Genomic DNA, 9,721 nt, shown 5'->3' with positions numbered 1-9,721 from the left:
CTGTGGAACAGACTAAAGAAAAAAGAATGAAAAGAAATGAAGACAGCCTAAGAGACTTCTGGGACAACATTAAATGCAACAACATTCGCATTATAGGGGTCCCAGAAGGAGAAGAGAGAGAGAGAAAAGACCAGAGAAAATATTCAAAGAGATTATAGTTGAAAACTTCCCTAACATGGGAAAGGAAATAGCCACCCAAGTCCAGGAAGCGCAGCAAGTGCCATACAGGATAAACCTAAGGAGAAACACACTGAGACACATAGTAATCAAATTGGCAAAAATTAAAGACAAAGAAAAATTATTGCAAGCAGCCAGGGAAAAACGACAAATAACATACAAGGGAACTCCCCTAAGGTTAACAGCTGATCTCTCAGCAGAAACTCTACAAGCCAGAAGGGAGTGGCATGATATACTAAAAGTGATGAAAGGGAAGAACCTACAACCAAGATTACTCTACCTGACAAGGATCTCATTCAGATTCGATGGAGAAATCAAAAGCTTTACAGACAAGCGAAAGCTAAGAGAATTCAGCACCACCAAGCCAACTCTACAAAAAATGCTAAAGGAACTTCTCTAAGTGGGAAACAAAAAAGAAGAAAATGACCTACAAAAACAAACCCAAAACAATTAAGAATATGGTCACAGGACATATCGATAATTACCTTAAACATGAATGGATTAAATGCTCCAACCAAAAGACACAGGCTGAATGGATACAAAAACAAGACCTGTATATATGCTGTCTACAAGAGACCCACTTCAGACATAGGGACACATACAGATTGAAAGTGAGGGGATGGAAAAAGATATTCCATGCAAATGGAAATCAAAAGAAAGCTGGAGTAGCTATACTCATATCAGATAAAATAGACTTTAAAATAAAGAATGTTACAAGAGACAAGGAAGGACACTACATAATGATCAAGGGATCAATCCAAGAAGAAGATTTAACAATTATAAATATATATGCACCCAACAGAGGAGCACCTCTATACAAAAGGCAACTGCTAACAGCTCTAAAAGAGGAAATCGACAGTAACACAGTAATAGTGGGGGACTTTAACAGCTCACTTACACCAATGGACAGATCATCCAAAATGAAAATAAATAAGGAAACAGAAGCTTTAAATGACACAATAGACCAGATACATTTAATTGATATTTATAGGACATTCCATCCCAAAACAGCAGATTACACTTTCTTCTCGAGTGCGCACGGAACATTCTCCAGGATAGATCACATCTTGGGTCACAAATCAAGCCTCAGTAAATTTAAGAAAATTGAAATCATATCAAGCATCTTTTCTGACCACAACACTATGAGATTAGAAATGAATTACAGGGAAAACAACGTAAAAAACACAAACATGAGCTTCCGTGGTGGCGCAGTGGTTGAGAGTCCGCCTGCTGATGCAGGGGACACGGGTTCGTGCCCCGGTCCGGGAAGATCCCACATGCCGCGGAGCGGCTGGGCCCGTGAGCCATGGCCGCTGAGCCTGCGCGTCTGGAGCCTGTGGTCCCCAACGGGAGAGGCCACAACAGTGAGAGGCCCGTGTACTGCAAAAAAAACAAAAAACAAAAAAACCACAAACACATGGAGGCTAAACAATACATTACTAAATAACCAAGAGATCACTGAAGAAATCAAAGAGGAATTCAAAAAATACCTAGAGACAAATGACAATGAATACATGACGATCCAAAACCTATGGGAGGCAGCAAAAGCAGTTCTAAGAGGGAAGTTTATAGCTATACAAGCCTACCTCAAGAAACAAGAAAAATCTCAAGTAAACAATCTAACCTTACACCTGAAGGAACTAGAGAGTGAAGAACAAACAAAACCCAAAGTTAGCAGAAGGAAAGAAATTATAAAGATCAGAGCAGAAATAAAATGAATTAGAAACAAAGAAAACAAGAGCAAAGATCAATGAAACTAAAAGCTGGTTCTTTGAGAAGATAAACAAAATTGATAAGCCATTAGCCAGACTCATCAAGAAAAGGGAGAGGACTCAAATCCATAAAATTAGAAATGAAAAAGGAGAAGTTACAACAGACACGGCAGAAATACAAAGCATCCTAAGAGACTACTACAAGCAACTCTATGCCAATAAAATGGACAACCTGGAAGAAATGGAAAAATTCTTAGAAAGGTATAACCTTCCAAGACTGAACCAGGAAGAAATAGAAAATATGAACAGACCAATCAAAAGTAATGAAATTGAAACTGTGATTAAAAATCTTCCAACAAACAAAACTCCAGGACCAGATGGCTTCCCAGGTGAATTTTATCAAACATTTAGAGAAGAGCTAACACCCATCCTTCTCAAACTCTTCCAAAAAATTGCAGAGGAAGGAATACTCCCAAACTCATTCTATGAGACCACCATCACCGTGATACCAAAACCAGAAAAAGATACTACAAAAAAGAAAATGACAGACCAATATCACTGGTGAATATAGATGCAAAAATCCTCAACAAAATACTAGCAAACAGAATCCAACAACACATTAAAAGGATCGTACACCATGATCAAGTGGGATTTATCCCAGGGATGCAGGGATTCTTCAATATATGCAAATCAATCAATGTGATACACCACATTAACAAACCGAACAATAAAAACCATATGATCATCTCAGTAGATGCAGAAAAAGCTTTTGACAAAATTCAACACCCATTTATGATAAAAACTCTCCAGAAAGTGGGCATAGAAGGAACCTACCTCAACATAATAAAGGCCATATACAACAAACCCACAGCAAACATCATTCTCAATGGTGAAAAACTGAAAGCATTTCCTCTAAGATCAGGAACAAGACAAGGATGTCCACTCTCACCACTATTATTCAACATAGTTTTGGAAGTCCTAGTCATGGCAATCAGAGAAGAAAAAGAAATAAAAGGAATACAAATTGGAAAAGAAGAAGTAAAACTGTCACTGTTTGCAGATGACATGACACTATACATAGAGAATCTTAAAAATGTCACCAGAAAACTACTAGAGCTAATCAATGAATTTGGTAAAGTTGCAGGATACAAAATTAATGCACAGAAATCTCTTGCATTCCTATACACTAATGATGAAAAATCTGAAACAGAAATTAAGGAAACACTCCCATTTACCATTGCAACAAAAAGAATAAAATACCTAGGAATAAACCTACCTAAGGAGAAAAAAGACCTGTATGCAGAAAACTATAAGACACTGATGAAAGAAATTAAAGATGATACCAACAGATGGAGAGATATACCATGTTCTTGGATTGGAAGAATCAATATTGTGAAAATAACTATACTACCCAAAGCAATCTACAGATTCAATGCAATCCCTATTAAATTACCAGTGACATTTTTTATGGAATTAGAACAAATCATCTTAAAATTTGTATGGAGACACAAAAGACCCTGAATAGCCAAAGCAGTCTTGAGGGAAGAAAACAGAGCTGGCGGAATCAGGCTCCCTGACTTCAGACTATACTACAAAGCTACAGTAATCAAGACAATATGATACTGGCACAAAAACAGAAACATAGATCAATGGAACAAGATAGAAAGCCCAGAGATAAACCCACGCACATATGGTCAACTAATCTATGACAAAGGAGGCAAAGATATGCAATGGAGAAAAGACAGTCTCTTCAATAAGCGGTGCTGGGAAAACTGGACAGCTACCTGTAAAAGAATGAAATTAGAACACTCCCTAACACCATACACAAAAATAAACTCAAAATGGATTTGAGACCTAAATGTAAGACCAGACACTATAAAACTCTTAGAAGAAAACATAGGAAGAACACTCTTTGACATAAATCACAGCAAGATCTTTTTTGATCCACCCCCTAGAGTAATGGAAATAAAACCAAAAATAAACAAATGGGACCTAATGAAACTTCAAAGCTTTTGCACAGCAAAGGAAACCATAAACAAGACGAAAAGACAACCCTCAGAATGGGAGAAAATATTTGCAAACGAATCAACGGACAAAGGATGAATCTCCAAAATATATAAACAGCTCATGCAGCTCAATATTAAAGAAACAAACAACCCAATGCAAAAATGGGCAGAAGACCTAAATAGACATTTTTCCAAAGAAGACATACAGATGGCCAAGAAGCACATGAAAAGCTGCTCAACATCACTAATTATCAGAGAAATGCAAATCAAAGCTACAATGAGGTATCACCTCACACCAGTCAGAATAGGCATCATCAGAAAATCTACAAACAACAAATGCTGGAGAGGGTGTGGAGAAAAGGGAACCCTCTTGCACTGTTGGTGGGGATGTAAATTGATAGAGACACTATGGAGAACAGTATGGAGGTTCCTTAAAAAACTAAAAATAGAATTACCATATGACCCAGCAATCCCTCTACTGGGCATATACCCAGAGAAAACCATAATTCAAAAAGACACATACACCCCAATGTTCACTGCAGCACTATTTACAATAGCCAGGACATGGAAGCAACCTAAATGCCCATCGACAGACAAATGGATAAAGAAGCTGTGGCACATATATACAGTGGAATATTAGCCATAAAAAGAAACAAAATTGAGTCATTTGTTGAGATGTGGATGGATCTAGAGACTGTCATACAGAGTGAAGTAAGTCAGAAAGAGAAAAACATATATCGTATATTAACGCATGTATGTGGAACCTAGAAAAATGGCACAGATGAACCGGTTTGCAGGGCAGAAGTTGAGACACAGATGTAGAGAACAAGTGTATGGACACCAAGGGGGGAAAACCGCGGTGGGATGGGGATGATGGTGTGCTGAATTGGGCGATTGGGAATGACATGTATACACTGATGTGTATAAAATTGATGACTAATAAGAACCTGCAGTATAAAACAAACAAAACAACTAATACTAAACTTTCTTTGGGTTATTTGTATGGAAATATGTTCATATAAATGTTTCAGACATGACATGAAATTTCTAAAAATCTTATATGTTCTGGTATAATGTTATAAGTCATAATTCTAGTTATTACTTTAAAATGTGTATCTCAGAAATAACTATATTTCCTTGTCAATTGCATTATGATGAACTGTCATCAAATCTTTAACCGTGGTCATTTTTAAGTCTTTTGTCATTTACAGACAGTTCTGGGTGGACTCTGATGCTTTTGCAAAGATGTTCCTATAAAAGGGTTTCATCTTCAAGGAATTCATGGACAAGACTCTGACAAGTACAGGTTTCTGGTAACTGACTCTACTGCTGAACTGAATGAATAAGCATTTTCAGAACTCTAATGGAAAACGGATGAATTCATAACAGTGCTAACAAAAGATCAAGATAAAAAAATTAATTACATGGGACTGAGTGAACTCATGAGGATGATTATAATTTTTGTGACTTTCTGTTTGAATTAAAAAAAAATCCCACAAGGACTCAGAGGCAAAAAATATACAAATCAATTTTCACTGCAAAGTAAAGGAGCTGTTACAGTGGAGGATCCCTGGACTGACTGTCAATATTATGACAATAGTATGAGTGTGTTTAGTGTTTGGTAATTGCAATCATTGTTGCTTTTGTTGTGGTCATCCATTTACAATGCTTGGTGTCAGTTTATTTATCCTTTGTAAAAATAAAATACAGTGTGTGTGTGTGTGTGTGTGAAAAAAAATGAAAAATCTATTAGATCCCTCTCATCAATAATGATAAATTCAGCATATTTTGCTCCTCTGCTGTTCCAAGTGTGTGTGTGTGTATTCCAATAACTACTTTTTGAACAATTGCTTTAAGTTTGTTAAATTAACAATGAAAAACTAGACTTAGGTATAAACTTGTTTGATTTAATTGCTCACGACCATTTTTTAATCCCATGTCCTTCCCATTCTCACTTACTTAGATTGATTTCCCAATCAACTGAACACATGATTGGCTAATATTTTCCGGTGCTGGGCTTGAGATCTTTACCTGTCTAAACATATCTTTATGCTCTCCTCATTCATCAACAATCTTCAACCTGCTGTTGACTGCCCATGCCTCGTTTTAAAATACAGCATTGTGGGCTCCCCTGGCGGCGCAGTGGTTGAGAGTCCGCTTGCCAATGCAGGGGACACGGGTTCGTGCCCAGGTCTGGGAAAATCCCACATGCCGCAGAGCGGCTGGGCTCATGAGCCATGGCCGCTGAGCCTGCGCGTCCGGAGCCTGTGCTCCGCAACGGGAGAGGCCACAACAGTGAGAGGCCTGCACCGCAAAAAAAAATAAAACAAAATACGGTATTGTTTCTCATCATCAAAAAAAAAAATTTTTTTTCTTAAAGTGCTCCCTTTTCATGACTGGCTGGTCTTTTCTGATAAGTGGATATTAATAAAGATTTTCTTAACCTTCTTCTTGTTTTTTGCAGTAACTCAGCTACATTGAGGAGCATGTCTCCCCATTTCTCAGACTGGCTCCTGCTTTTGAACTACTAAATCATTACCGCACTATTTTTCTCCATGCTTATTCCTGAAAGAGTTCGATCTCTATCAGATTAAAGATGGTTCCCGTCAGAGATGTGTGGCTCCCTGTCCAAAGGTCCAAAGGAAGAGAGAAGGAAAGATTTCCGTTTCTAATGGTTACCTTTTGTCAGATTAGAGGTTATCTGTGTGGCAGCAGTGGAATCTGCAAAACTTGGCTGAAAATTTCCTTTTTCATATTTATGAGAGTGGCCGGCATTCGTGGTGTGTCCTGGCACTCTGACCCTTGTCAGGATCCTGGTGCTGAGGCATCCCCTCTCTCCCCTTGTTACCTAGACCTTGCAAACAGGGTTCCAGCTGTGTGAATCCTGCACCTGGCTCTCTGCCTTGAGGCCAGGCTTGCGCTCCCCCAGCATTTCCCCAGTGTCCCAGGTGTCCCTCACTGCTATCAGCTAGCTGGCTTCCACTGCGGGTCCTTTCACCCTCCTCTCCAGGCAACCTCCCCTTTCTCACGCGATTGGTTGACCCTAAATCTTCCCTCCAGCACTATACACTGTGAAGACATTCCTCAGCTTTTCTGGCCGGTAGAGGGCACTCTGCTCCCATGTTTGGATCCCTTTCGTCCTTGCAGTAGAAATTTAGGAAGAGGGGGAAGTGGCGGATGCGGGGGTGGGGAGTTGTTCAACTTTAGCTGCAGCCAGCCTTATACAGCGATGTCAGCACACTGACTATGGTCCCTTGCCTGATCCGTGCACACAGCTGTGCGAAGACAGAGCTGAGACGTTGTGCTGCTTACAGGCAGTTTCCTTGGTGACTTCAGGGGAGGAGAAACTGATGGCTTTGGGGCAGGGGAGAGCCTCGGCTCCTGTGGGGGAGCCTGTGGGGGCTTTGGGGCACCTGGATGCAGCAGGAGACTGCAATTTTTGGAACAGGTGGGCCTGGGAGTGATGATCAGATCTGCTTCTGTAGAGGTCTCTTTGCTCAGGACACTGGGCAATGGGCAGAACTTGGTTACCTAGAAGACCTCGGTTTGAATTTGGTCTTCACCACATGTTAACCTGTGGCTCATGACAGTTTTCTTTTCTTTTTTTTTTTTTTTTTTGCGGTACGCGGGCCTCTCACTGTCGTGGCCTCTCCCGTTGCGGAGCACAGGCTCCGGACGCGCAGGCTCAGCGGCCATGGCTCACGGGCCCAGCCGCTCTGCAGCATGTGGGATTTTCCCGGACCGGGGCACGAACCCGTGTCCCCTGCATCGGCAGGCGGACTCTCAACCACTGCGCCACCAGGGAAGCCCCAGTTTTCTTATTTCTGAGCCTGTTTCCTCATCTGTAAACTGGGTAATGATAATAGGATCACCCTTCTGGTTGTTTGGGGATTAAATGAGGTGCTATGTATAAGACACTTAAACAGCACCTGCCTGATGTGTGTGGACCCTCCACAAACACTGAGCTCCTTATTTGAGTAAAGAAGAGTTGGAAGGGGGCAAAATGGCTCTTTCCTCCTCTTCTTCCTCTCCTCTAGTGTCTCTGTTCCCCTTTTGCCCTTTGGGGTGACATCTTAGCTCTCCCCAGCCCTCTGATCCTGGCCTGACACCTCTTTCCATTCCAGCCTGTGAACCTCTCCTGTTTGTTTCTGCAAGACCTCCCCATCCCAACCCATCAAAATTGACCTTCCTCCACAGAGCTGTTTGCAAATCCACCTGGCCTTTCCCTTCTCAGAGGACCGTAGCATTTTATTACCTCCCTCCCCAGTCAGAACTCAATGATTCATATGTCCAGGTTTCCATGTGTGAGGTTTCCAGGATAAAAGTTTCCATACATGGAGCCCCTCTCTGGCTTCTGCTCCCCAGGGAGCTGGAAGAACTGGGTGGCTGAGAGAGATGGGTCACACACCGGGAAGCCAAGCACAGTAGATTTACTAGGGTAATATCTGCGGGTGAGAAGACAGCACGTACATACAGAAATCCATGGCCAGAGATACCGCCCAGCACCACAAACACCAAAGCAGAGGGGGGCTCAGGAAGTGGCTCTGGAAAGTTCTCTTGACAATCCGAGGGCAGCTTTGGTGCTCAGAGATTCAAACAGAAAACCGTACAAAACCAACCCATAAATATATATATATTATATATATAATGTGTGTATATATATATATAAAATTGCAAAATAAAAGCCCAAGAAACGAATCAATCTGCACATCAGCGGCTCAAAAAGTGTTAGCGTAAAGGCAAAACCACTTGTGGGAAAGATGCACAATCCGGGGGGCTGGCATTTCAGTGGCAGAAAGAGTATTTGCATGGAACCCCTATTTGAAACTTCACAATACTAGGAAAAGCTAAACACAGACCATGTATGTACAAGGGAAGACGATTGTCAGACACAGACGTTTCACTGAAACCGTCCACAGCTCTAGAGAACACAGCACTCTACCTAGACCCCCGTGTGCTCCACCACCAGGTGAGCCAGGCTCAGGACCATTTCTGCTCCCCCCCCCACCCCCGCCTCTTCCTGAGAAAGGGCGTGGGACTCAGCAGTGTAGCGTAAATTACAGGAATTTAAAGGTGGAGCAGTCGGTGGAGATCAAACAATCACCCACAAAGCAGGACCGATAGGCATGGGGTGCAGTTGAAAGGTGGGGGTGAGGTCCCCAAAATATATTCCCATTTTAGGAAGCCTTTGATGTATTTAAATGTAGCCCCTCTGTCCTTGGTCCAACTGTCTTCCTCCTTCTGGTTCACTTTAACAGAGAAGATCTGGCCTTTGCGCTTCTCAAAATTATGCAAGATAATTTGTTGGAGGGGAGAAGAGTTTAGGGTTTTTCTTGCTAGTCTCCTCCCACCCCCTAAGCCCTCAAAACATTTTCTTCACACGAAAGATAGGGGATTTGCCACATCACAGCGGGCCTCACCCTGCTGCTTGGAAACAGTGGGTGAGAAAAATCAAGCGCCGACTACACAGGGAAAGCTACTGGCTGGTACCTCCCCACAGCGAGACTCTGCTTCCAGGTCCACCTGAGTCCCTCCCTGTGCCCGTAACGGTGACCACTTCTTCTCCATCTTCAGGCCCCAATGTCTCATAGTGACAGCCCAACTTTGGGGGCAAGCTTGAAGGCAGAGGGCACCAAACGTCAATTTGGCAAACCTTCATACCACGTAAGTACAAACCAACGCAAACCATAGCTTCTGTATTTTTAAGAAAACCCCCAACCAGAGGTTTTTCCTAATCTTTCCTAAAAAGAGAAGCCTCTCTACATAAAAATGACGAAAGGCGCTTTCTCCACTCAAGAGAGACACCCTGCCTGAAACCCCACACTG

This window comes from Delphinapterus leucas, chromosome 13 (assembly GCF_059928025.1).
Source record: "Delphinapterus leucas isolate spDelLeu-1000000601 "Yukka" chromosome 13, BTC_Dleu_Yukka2, whole genome shotgun sequence".
In the NCBI taxonomy this organism is placed as follows: Eukaryota; Metazoa; Chordata; class Mammalia; order Artiodactyla; family Monodontidae; genus Delphinapterus; species Delphinapterus leucas.
The sequence above is the reverse complement of the archived record's forward strand: the minus strand, read 5'-3'. Positions refer to the sequence as shown.